Here is a 12,855-nt window from a genome sequence, read left to right on the forward strand (position 1 = left end):
CCATTCGCACTCACTTTCACTCGCACTTTCAGTTCTGTTAGCTCGGTAATTTAGACAATAGGCTGTTGACAGAGTAACGTTAACGATCGGTTTAAAAGGTTAAAACAATTCTTGTGTAGTTGTGTCGAATTGTATGCACTTGTGGGAGTTATACAGTATGGTACATTTAAGTTACTCTGTCACGGTTTGGCATGGCAAACCGTGGGGGGTGTGGGGAAAAGGAGGACCCAGGCGCGGAGCTCTTGTGTAGACAGTGCATTTATTTACAGTGAGGTAACAGATGCACAATAAATCCCCTTTGCTCCCTAGACTCCCGTGTGTGTTCCCCTCCGACGTCCGTGCTCATGCTCCCGGCAGTTGTGTTTCTGCACACCCTGTGCGTGCTGCCCTTCTGGTCCCTCGTTCCACCTGCAGGAATATAACAGAAGCAGCCGTTAAACACTGAACCCGCGCGCACACACGATCCGCACGTACTACTACTACACACACTGACTTGGCTTAATGATCCCACACCGGTGGGAGCTTCAACACTCTCCTAAGTAGCTCCCCCGACGAGCCCTGATCACCAACAGGTGTGTGGCAGGAACTTCAGGTGTGGCCAGTCTTCCTGCAGGGCCACACCCATCAGGCCTGCATGTGGCTGTTCTCCATCCTCCAACAACACCACTAAACAACAAAAACTCAGGTCTTTAGTCCAACCCCCGCCCTAATGGCAGCAAACGTAGTTCTGGCGGCCAACCCGAACATGTGAGACCCGCTGTGGGTAGGCAGAAGCCAACAACAGTTCAGGAGGCCTACCTCTAGTCCATCGGTGGGAACGCTGGATCTCTGGCGGGCGGCCACGGGTCCGGCGGCGGCGGCGGCGCTGCTGCTCCGGCGGGCGGCTATGCGTCCGGCAACCGCGGTGAAACGGTCCCGGCGGGCGGCCACGGGTCCGGCAACGGCGGCGGGGCAACGGCGGCGGCGTGGCAACGGCGGCGGCGTGGCAACGGCGGCGGGCTTCCACGGGTCCGGTGGCGGCAGCGTGGCAGCTGCGGCGGCCGACAATGTAGCACAACACACAATCCACAATGTGCTGGCCGTGCTGCTGGTCGCGGACGTGCTGCTGGGCGCGCTGGATGCGGACGGCGTGGAGGGCGCGCTGGACGTGGAGGTACATCCGGCACGCCAACCTCCGGCTCTGGCTGAGCGGGTCCCTCCGGCACGCCGACCTCCGATGGCGGTGCGCGCTCCTCCGGCTGCTCCCCCCGCTCGCTGAGCTGCTCCTCCGGCTGCGGCGCGGGCTCCCCCCGCTCGCTGAGCTGCTCCTCCGGCTGCGGCGCGGGCTCCCCCCGCTCGCTGAGCTGCTCCTCCGGCTGCGGCGCGGGCTCCCCCCGCTAGCTGAGGAGCAGCTCAGCTAGCGGCGCGGGCTCCTCCGGCTCTCCGAGCTCCGACTCGCTGGGCTCCGCGGCTGGCGGTGAAAAAGATGGCAGAATGGTGGATGCAGATGGTGGAACGGACTGCTCACGCACCCCCGAGTCCTCCAGAGCCGGTCCGTGACATACTCTGTCTTTTGCAGACAGCAAGATGTAGATTATAGGCTAGTTAACCTTAGCATAGTTTCCCGTCACTTATGGATTAGGGCAATCAAATAGAAAAGAGTGTTGCTGCTGCTGAGCCATCTCTTGATCCTAAATGAGACAAAAAACTTGATCAAGTTCTGTCTGGAAGCATTTTACTGTCAGTGCTGCAGATAAAACCAAAGTGATATGTAATGTGTGCAAAAGTCAAATCAGCAGAGGCAGACATATCAAACGTGTCAACATCTGCTATACATAATCACAGGCACTTAAAGCATCCTCTCCTGGTACTGTCTGCCAACTCCCCCCACCAGCACGAACCATGTTCTGCCTCTGCAAGTCAGTTTCGTTGTCTGTTCAGCATCCTCCAAGAAGGTAGGGTGGTGGTGGAGTTCATTATGTTCACAATGGTATTTTATTAGTTGTTGGTTTAACCATGGATGATGGTTAAACAATGGCTGTTATGTTATTTTCTTTTCAATGACCTTTTTTGTTACATATTCATTGCTGGATCTATGGAAAAACATCAACGAATATTGCATATCCATAATTACTGTAATGGATATAATTAAAGAATACTTACACTATAACATTAATTAGAAGTGTAACGCAAATAAAAAAGGATTTTTAAGCCTATTTTGAATTTTACTTTACAACAAATACAAATACAGATACAAATACCGGCTGCTTTGCACATCTCTAATATTTACATATATATGATGTCTATCTATCTATCTGTCTGTCTGTCTATATCTATATATGAAATAGACTGTAGAAATGTAATTTTGTTTTAATGGTTCATGCTTTTTAACTTCCCAGTTACTGTTTGAATAAATTCACTAACTTTGACTTATTTAGTTAGAATTTTGTGATTTCACTTACTTTCATAATTTGAGATTATTTTAGATATTTCTTTAATTGTATATGTAATTTTTATTTTCTAATTCCAATCTGAGGAGATCATTACTATCTAATATTTTTTAAATTATGACTATATGAGTTAAAAGAAAATATAGCTTATTATAAGAATATAGTATCATTATAATTTTTGAAATCTAATTATTTCAAATGCATATATTTAAAAGCTGTTTGACTTTAAGAAAGATACTTACTATTGCAACTATCAGATTTACTTGTTGTTTAAATGCAAATAAGCAGCAAATCGCTTGTAAATGTCTCATGAGTTTTAAATGATACTTAAACTTCTGTTTTTGTCACACAATTAGGGCAACAATAACAACAACAACAACAACAAGTGGAAGCTGGAGGTGAATTTTCTAATGTCCTTGGACTTACAGTCATGGTAACTTGAGTTGTAGTTGTCCCTGTTGTAGTTGAAACGGGAGTTGTTGTTGATCCAGTTGTAGTTGACCCAGCGGTTGTTATTGTCCCTGTTCTTGTTGACCCAGGAGCTGATGTTGACCCACTTGTAGTTGACTGAACAGCTTTAGGTGACCCAGTTGTAGTTGGCCCAGCATTTATAGTTGTCACAGTCATAGTTGACTCAGCAGTCATCTTTGACCCAGCAGTTGTTGTTGACCCAGGTGTAGTTGACTGAGTGGATGTAGTGGATCCAGCATTTGGATCCAGGACACATAAACCTAGTGATGGGGCTGCATCAAGGGACTCTTTTATCGCACCCATTTTTAGCATTTCAGCCAATTCTTTTTAAACAATTTTCTCAGATAACCTGTAACGTCATGCACCTTCATATAAGGCCACCTTTCAAATGGTGTTCTATGAGATTAGTAGGACCGATCAGCAGGAAGAACACATCTGCAAAACAACAGTGCAATGCAGAAACATTCACTCTGTGGGCCTGTGTGAGATGATCATCACAATGGAGTGAGGGGTTAATGATGAAATTTTGAACCTCTGGCCAAACTCATCTCTCTCCTTCACCAGACTCACCAGAGAAGTGATTTCAGCCTCTCTCTATGCTTTGAGGAGGTCAAGGTGATACACCTGGTTGACTGCTCCCGTGTCCAACTGTGCTACTTCATAGTTAAGGTATTTGTAATGTAGCAGCCTAACTTCTGTGTCATTATCAGGAAGTACAGAATGAATTGTTGTTGAACAGGACTGCATTATCACTGATCAACAGAAACGATTCCCATAAGCCTGTGACTAAATATGGGTCCTTATCTTTTCTTTTTTTTTTTCCATACCAGCACAAAAGTTAGGCGCACCCAAATTTTTCAACTGCATCGCTTAACACCGCAGTTTTGCATGTTCACTTTTTTGGGGGGAAAATTGCTGTACATGCAGACAATATTGATTTGTAAATGATTAACAACCTTTTTTAGCACAAAGTTCTTTATTTGGAGCACAGTTCTACAAGAAAGATAAGTTAACCATCTTCACTTCCTGCTTGCTCTTGGGGCATTTTCCCTTCATTTTGTCTTCAGCAAGTGAAATGTATACTCAATTGGATTCCGGTCAGGTGATTGACTTGGCCATTGCAAAACAGTCCACTTCTTTCCCTTCAAAAACTCTTTGGTTGCTTTTGCAGTATGCTTTGGGTCGTTGTCATCTGCACTGTGAAACCCCATCCAATGAGTTCTGAAGCATTTGGCTGAATATGAGCAGATAATATTGCCTGAAACCATTCAGAATTTATCATGCTGCTTTTGTCGGTAGTCACATCATCAATAAATAGAAGAGAACCAGTTCCACTGGCAGCCATATATGCTCACGCCATTACACTTCCACCACAATGCTTCACTGATGAGGTGGTATGCTTAGGATCATGAGCAGTTCCTTTCCTTCTCCATACTCTTCTCTTCCCATCATTCTGGTACAAGTTTATCTTGGTCTCATCTGTCCATAGGATGTTGTTCCAGAACTGTGAAGGCTTTTTTAGATGTCGTTTGGCAAACTAATCTGGTCTTCCTGTTTTGGGGGCTCACCAATGGTTTACATCTTGTGGTGAACCCAATGTATTCACACTGGTGGAGTCTTCTCTTGATTATTGACTTTGACACACACACACCTACCTCCTGGAGAGTGTTCTTGATCTGGCCAACTTTTGTGAACTGTGTTTTCTTCACCAGGGAAAGGGTTTTTCAGTCATCCACCACAGTTGTTTTCTGTTGTCTTCTGGGTCTTTTGGTGTTGCTGAGCTCACCGGTGTGTTCCCTCTTTTCGAGAATGTTCCAAACAGTTGTTTTGCCACGCATAATGATTTTGCTATCTCTCTGATGGGTTTGTTTTGTTTTTTCAACGTAATGATGGCTTGCTTCACTGATAGTGACAGCTCTTTGGATCTCATCTTGTCAGCTGACAGCAACAGATTCCAAATGCAAATAGCTCACTTGAAATGAACTCTGGACCTTTTATATGGTCATTGTAATTGGGATAATGAGGGGAATGAGGGGAATACCACACACCTGGCATCGGAGAAGCCAATTGTCCCATTACTTTCGGTCCCTTAACAAGTGGGAGGCACATATGCAAACTGTTTTAATTCCTTTTAATTCGTTTAATATATTTCAAGGAAGGGTTTTTTTGGGGGGTAGTTTTAATGTAAAGAAGAGACAGAATTTCAACTAAATATCCAGAAAAAAACACATTACAAAAAAGTTATAAACTGATTTGCAATCTTAATGAAATGAATATTTGATTCTCTACAACTCAGAATTCTGGCACAAATAGATGGCACTCAGATTACAATCACTAAATTACATATACTGCTGATCTCAATTTCTGGATGAGCCACAAGACCACCAGTAAGAAGTTTAACAATTTTGGGTGGGTCCCAGTTTACTATGTAAATGTAATTTTTAGTCTATAGGGATTGCCAGGCAATGTGTTGCATCACAATCCAGCAAAAATACCTGTTTTTTGTACATACATGTGATATTATAGTCATCAAATGAAAATTGTATGTTTTTATAAGGTGTTCTAGGTGCATAAAACACCTCTAGCTCTAGATAATAAAGATGCCATTGTGCCTGATATGAATAACAACCTTCAAGGGATAAGATGGAGCTGTTTGAGAGATTTATATGTTCAATACCTGAAGTACAGAAAGAGAAATAGAGCAACAGAAAGATGTAGTAAAATTCCAAGTACAATGAAGTGCCACTTGAAATGTGTCTTAGTCATTTAATCTGGACTGGTTTTAATTCTTACCCTGGTTTACATCTTTTTACATCAAATCTATTCAACAAAAATAGTGATGCAGTTCAGCCTTTTTTCGCTCAGCCGACCCATCTCTCTTGCTGTGTGGAGCAGTTTTTCCTTGTTCCCAAATACAAATATTTTCTAGATAATAAAGATGCCATCATGCCTGATATGAATAACAACCTTCAATGGATAAGATGGAGCTGTTTGAGAGATTAATCTGTTCAGTACCTGAAGTACAGAAAGAGAAACAGAGCAACAGAAAGATATAGATTTTGTTTGTGATAGTAAAATTCCAAGTTCAATGAAGTTTTTTTCTTATCTGAGGAGATCCATCACATGGATATTAAAATGTTTTTTCTTTTTTTCCGATTACATCAGGCTGTCACTCTGATGTTTTCTGATATGATTTTGCTTAGATTTTTGGGCAATTTCTGGGTCAAGTTTCATAGTTGGTGGGTGGTCTCTAGTCAAAATGCCCAGGCCGAGTTTTTGTCCTAGTCCAGCCCTATATACAGCTCATGTGCAGTCTGGAGTTAGATACATCTTCCTACTCAGAAGGCAGAATTTCCGAGTTCCGAGTATTATCGAAAGAACCATGACTGCAGTTTTTGTGTTAGACGTAAAAAGCGCACGTGATGCTGTGACATAGGCGTGGGATTTCTCTCATGGAAATATGGGTTTGGCTCTTAGAGGGGCACTTTTTTGAACTGCAGGTCCTTGAAGGGTAATACAGTTTGAAGCTGGAGGATCTCTATGTAAATATCCAATAGAAGCTAGGTTTCTACTTTCAGTAGCTGTTGAAAGGATAAAGTTGTGGTATATCAGTGCTTAGAAATACCATCATTACTTTGTGATTAGTTTAACACAAAGTCAGGGCTGACCCGGGAGCATTGCTGTGAGTCACAGTGCGCAGCATAAAGGTCCTTCCACATCGGCCGCAGCATGTGCTGCTAATGCTAACTAAAAGCCAAGGATCCAGAATTTGTTGCGCTGGCTGCTGAGCTCTGTGGGTTTTTGCAGCAGCTCTACCTGTACTAGATGCACCTGCTCCTTGTCTTTTCTATCTCTGACTTTATGTCCTCTACAAAAGCTTCTTTTTTTTTTTGCTGGTTCTTCAAATATTCAATAAAAACATGTATGCTCATTCACAACGAAGAAAGCTTTGTAACTATCCCCACTAGTGAAGACTGTCCACAATACTGCCCCCTCCAGTCCGCAGCGCTGTTGAAAAGGCTCTGGAGGTCCCTGTATTAAGCACGTAAACCTGTGACACAAAAACTCCACCACAGACTGTTTTCCTTCGTGATGATGAAGGAAAACGCTGGGCTGGCATGTAAAAGGGCATTTATTCCCTTCAAGCACCTGAAGCTCCATAAAGCACCCCTCCAATAGCCAAACCCACCTGTTCTCTGATTGGATAGTTACATTTGTGATTGACATGACATTGGCCAATCAGTTGAAAGGAAGAAAAATAGGGTCAAAATTCGTACTTTTAACTTGAGCGCAGAGTTTCACGTGTATTTTTGGCTAAGTCCACACACAAATCTTTTTTATGCACACACAAATAATTTTACACAAACAAATCCTGATTTACAAGTACAAAATATTTATGACCACAATTTGAGCCCACATAGGTGGCACACTGCACTTGTGGCAGGATAGTGCTAACATGTAAGCAAGCTAGAAGACTGGCATCCTTGCTGGGTATCCAGCTAGGGGAGCAACACATTAATAAGAGAATTCTGAGTAAACCAAAGTTACTTTCCTGGGTAACTAGTTACTTTGAAAGTAATGAGTAACTTGATGTAACTGAGTTACATCTGATAGAAGTAACTAGTAATGTAACTAAGTTACTAATTTAAAGTAACTTACTCAACACTGGACAAAACTGACTTCAAAGAGAGATATTATCACAGGAAACTAAACACAAGGACAGTTAATAAAACAGGGATTGAAAATAGAAAATCTAATGCCAGATAACAAACAGACCTGAGGATACAAACAGAAATTAAAACTATAACAACCAAAACTAGGACTCTGGCCTCAGAATATTAAATAAACCAGAATCAAAAGTCCAAAACCAAGAACACAAAACCCCAGATCATGACAGTGCAATCATATGATCTGGAGCTGGATCTTGATTCAGGAAGTAACCGCTGACGGTAAATCTTCATTGTCACTTTAGACTCAGAAAATATCTAGCATCAATGATGTTAGTTGAACACTGTTATTCTTTTGTGATAGGAAGAAGTAACAATAATTCATGAATACAACTTGAGGAACTTGACACACATTTTTAAGAGATACCAATGAAAAACAAACAGTGGTTTGTTTTATTTAGTAAAGACTTACAGTATTTCTCTGCCATTTTCTCATTGTTTCAAGCTGTGCCCTGCCAAGTGAGACTAACAGAGTTAAGATTAGTATCAAACATTAGGTAGCAAAACATTCCCATGAAAATTATGGTTCACTGTGTGCAGTGTTGAGATCTATGAAATTGTCATTTTATCATTAGCACTCCTTTTTATATATGTTAGAGTTTATATACATGTCACTGCTGATTAGATGACCTACTAATTGGCAGAAACTTACCTTGAAGCAATTCATGCATAGTTTTGTCACACAGAGGTTATTCAACTCCAGAATGAAGGAAAGACAGTTCAGGTCCTCTTTTAAAACCGTTGCAGTACAAAAGCTTTTCACAGTTCTCGTTCACACCATGGATCTAACAAAGGATTCCACTACCTGTGGGATTCTCCCCCCAGTCTGGGTTCTTCCTGTGTGATTGCTCCCCCCAAACTTCCTGAGATAAAACTCACCCGGCTCCCACCATCTGTTTAACTGCATGAATAAGGTGTGACGCAGACATGAAATGAAAGAAATTCCAATACACATGTTAAGCTTATGTGTCTTAGTTTCTGTCTCAGTGTGCTTTTTTGCTGATATTTAGTTTGGTTTATGGTGGTTTGGAAGCAGAAACCCACTGCACAACGTCATGTTGGAGTGACATCTTTCATAAGAAAGAAAGAAATGGAGGGAAAGAAAAACAGAGGCACTGAAAAATCCGCTGGATCATCTGTTGGGGAAAAGAAAGAAAGAAAAGAAAACAATCAAAAACAGAACAACATAATAGGGAAACCACAGCAACAATCTAGAAAAGTATAAGTAACAGTAAATATTGAATGTTACTGAGCAGCACACAAGGCCAACAGTGCATGGTATGCTTTGAGGCAGCAGCCAAGGAAGATATAGTGTGTCTGTGATCACCCGTGTGTACACCTGTGTGTGTGAGCGCGCTTTGTAGCAGGAACAGGAAGTGATACTGTACTGCAGAGAGAGCCGATGCCAATCAAGACATTAAAGCAGATAGATGTAGAGCAACAAAGCTTCTGATTAAACAGAAGTGTAAGATAGTTGAGAATTTACTCCAATGTCCTGTTATATTTTAGATAGCAAGGAGCAGACAGCTGAGTTTATTGAACTCCACCGAGATAGCGGTGACGCTGAAGGTGAGACTGTCCCATTTCACAGCCTCGCACTTCTGGCCTTCTCGGTCTTCAGGGATGAGTTGTGAATGGAGATTGACAGACCACGTGGCTTTCGTGCATTGCATTGTGGGTATGAGTGGCAACAAAATCAAAACACTGCATTAAGCGCTAGCATTTCCAGCACCGTTAATCATTAATTCTGAGGTTTTAATCCCTACTTGCATTTTATTTAAAAACAGTTATGTACAAAACGAAGGAGAACACGGCAGATCCATACAAAGGCAGACGTGACGAAAAGGCAAAAAAAACAGTATGAGGGAAAAAAAAATCAAAGGAGTGAAAGGGTTAGACCCATACGAGCATACAGAGTGGAGTAAGGACATTAGCTTGCTGCCCAACTTTCATCACGCACATATTTATTATTATATGGTCCTAAGTCTGAGTGCATACACTCACAAAATGTTTAGTAATTTCAGATCCCTGCAACAAGCCCAGGTCCAATTTACTTTGGTGATTTGGACTATTCCATTTCACAGCACACATTTTTTTTCCTTTATCTCCTGTACAGGCCAACACAATCTATTTGTCTTTTCAGGTTGTAGTATTACACAACATTTTCAGATTTAATAGAAATAAAATAAGTGTTTTGTAATTCATTCAATTTATTGTCTTTATTTATAACTGCCATTGTTTCATTTTATTATAGAGTCTTACAAGAAAGAGGCAAAATTATATTCCAATATGCTTTATTAGCTGCTTCAGTGAAAAGCAAATCAACAATGCAAAAAAAAACCCCATCAAAACAACATACTGGAAAACAGTTATTCATCACTTGCTTGCTTCAATATAACACTTGGGCACATATTTGCGTGGCTGTTTTGATCTCGCTCTCTCTCTTCACCAATCAAATCTCGCTGTGGTAGAAGCATTAAACTCGGTATGACCCAGGTTGATAGAGGGTGCCCAGTCTGGATCGCATTCCAGCATTTTGTAGGCTGGTTTTCCTACAAAACACAACAAACATTAGCCCGCAAAGCCACAGTGAACAAAGCAGCATAGCACAACAAATTCAGTTCAAATCAATATAAGACTTATTTGTAACCTACATCAACAATTATGTTATGATAAATTACGTAATAACTACAACAGAAGACTTACCTTTGCGGAAATGCTTGGAGCAGACTAACATGTGAGCTGGAGTGTTCTGGGACGTTATATTTGGTCTGCAATCCAGGCCATCCGTCGGCTCTTTGTTACTTCGGAAACATGGTTTGAACAATTTTTCTTCCACGACGGAATCTGATAAAAAGTAAATCTCTTTACCCGTCGGCTTGCCGTGGCTGTCATGCGACAGCTTACAGCAGCTTCTTGCCATTCTTTGTGTTTCTTTTTATTGCTGTGTGACTGTTTTCATGTGAAAGCCTGCGTGCGCTAGTACTGCTTGCGACTCGTACCTACAATCCTTTGCGGTTTTACCCCGGAAATGACGTCACATTTTCAATTTCTATAGCTTTTATTGTTGCTGTTGTTTATTCCAGACAGCTTTCCAGCTGTCTCCACACCACACTACAACCCTTCCCCCAAGTAGGGAACACTAATGCGTTCTTGTTTGAAAACGCATTGTTTTCTCTCCGTTTTGGCCTCCCATCCACACTAAGGTGCCGTTTTCCTCAAGGAAAAACGCAGCATTTTGAAAACGCTCTCGGAAACACTTACGTTTCAAAATGGAGCTGTCCCGTCGCAGTGCGGACACTCGAAAACGCAGACTTTCTAATACAATGACGCATTTTAGTCATGTGATGCAGTCATGTGACCAGTTAAACAAAGATGGCAGAGGGCATTATACAGCAGACATTGCTCTCAATTTCGACAGCCCTAAAAAAGATTAATATTAGTTTGTACATGCTCCAGATTCTTTAATCCTCACTCGCGTTTGTGCATGCGCAGGGCTGGAACTTAAGCGTTTTGGGCCGTTTCAATGTGGACGCACAACTCTGTGAAAATGACTGAAAACGCTAGTGTGGACGTAGCCTGAGATAGGTTGTATTGGCTCTGTGTGGGGGAAAAAGAATTCATGCTCTCAACAATTTCTAATGAGAGCTCCAGCAGATTTTCTTAATGCACAGGCTGTGATCAGCTGACCTACCTACTGATGTATGTGGATTTAAACAACTAAACTCAGCATCATGTAAGCAGATGTTTTTCGAGCTATCTTGGCTGATTTCCATTTCCTACCCTAACAGTATATACTGTACATTTTACACAGTTGGTAGAAAGGTGGAATATATGAATTACTCTAAGCGAATTACTCTAAGCGTCATCACCTTAGTCTCTGCTGCACTTTATGTAACCAAACCCTGACCATGAGCACATCAGGTAACTATGCACCAGTCCAACACACTGTTCTTTACTGTGAACTTACCACATTAACACAAGCTAACCTGTTTATCCTGCAGAAAACTACACAAATCTGGTAAACTTTGTTTCGCAGGAATTCTCACATTATGACAATACATACTTTATTAAAACACATCATACACTGATCAAATATGTGATTAAAAATGACATGTAATCTTTAAATCTGCAGTTTATCAAGTATCACCGTGGAGTCCATATCTTTAAATATAACCTGTCTTCCTCTCCTGCTCTGTCATTCTCAAATTTGTTCATTTCTGAATGAAGTTCTCGGACTCTTAGTTTTCTCTCTCTGGGAAGCTGTACTTTTAGCTAGCAAAACCCTACATGGCAAACTGCATAGAAACAGTCTGTGTGTTTGCTAATGTTTCTTTGAGCTGATAGAAATGTTGCATTTGAAACTGCCTGACAGTTAAAAACATTATTTCCTTATTCTCGCTCCTCTTCATTAGTGCTAGCTTGATGCTGATGTAGCACGAACTCAGCTTACAGACACCTGCACTCATTCTGGCCTACTTTTTATATGTGATTATATATGATACCACTTAACCTAAAGTAAACACATTTACTGCTCTCAGAACAATCGCAACATTCTGTTTAAAATGTCAGTTTCACACTACAGTACAAAACGTTGTACCTATCAGCAATTGGACTTGACGAGGCAAGTGATAAAAAGCAAGCGTCAGTGTTTTTGCATATAGTGGGTGATGAGGCACTGGAAGTCTATAATAACTTCACGTTTACTGATGGTGACAGAATGAAGCTGAATAAAATAATGGAGAAGTTTGAGGCTTACTGCATATCTAAGAGAAATGTGACATTTGAGAGGCACAGATTCTTCACATGTGTACAGAAGACAGGGGAGACAATAGATCATTATGTCACAGAGCTGCAGAACAGGAGTAAAGCATGTCCATGTCTTGTTTCTTTATGTTGTTGTGGGTTCTTAAGAATGACACCATTACTTGAAGAGAAGGTATTTTATTGAACTGTGGTTCACATGTAAACAAAGCTTCGCCATCACAGTCTACTCCGTGGTAACTTTCTCTGGCTCTCTAGCTCCCCCTACAGTCTAGGAGTATTAACAACATAAAACATGATACTAGGCAAATAAGGATTTGCTGTTATCATTACAAAAAGTGCCAGATATTGAGTGTCTGGACTCTGCAGGCATCTCCAGTGTTAATGAGATGGAGGTTCCAGTTTGAGAGATTTACTTGCTGTCTTCAACTCACTGTGCAAGCTATTGTTTAAGGCAGATTAGT

General features: G+C 41.5%; 1 long non-coding RNA gene across 1 annotated transcript; it reads right to left on the minus strand.

Annotated features, from left to right (window-relative positions):
- Positions 1–242: 242 nt before the first annotated feature.
- Positions 243–890, minus strand: LOC146521831 (uncharacterized). Its single transcript, XR_014870631.1, has 2 exons — positions 494–890; positions 243–408 (listed from the first exon to the last, which is right to left on the minus strand). It is a non-coding gene; the product is annotated as an uncharacterized LOC146521831 (long non-coding RNA).
- Between the last annotated feature and the right edge of the window lie 11,965 nt (positions 891–12,855).

Source organism: Neolamprologus multifasciatus, chromosome 3 (genome assembly GCF_963576455.1).
Source record: "Neolamprologus multifasciatus chromosome 3, fNeoMul1.2, whole genome shotgun sequence".
NCBI classification, from domain to species: Eukaryota; Metazoa; Chordata; class Actinopteri; order Cichliformes; family Cichlidae; genus Neolamprologus; species Neolamprologus multifasciatus.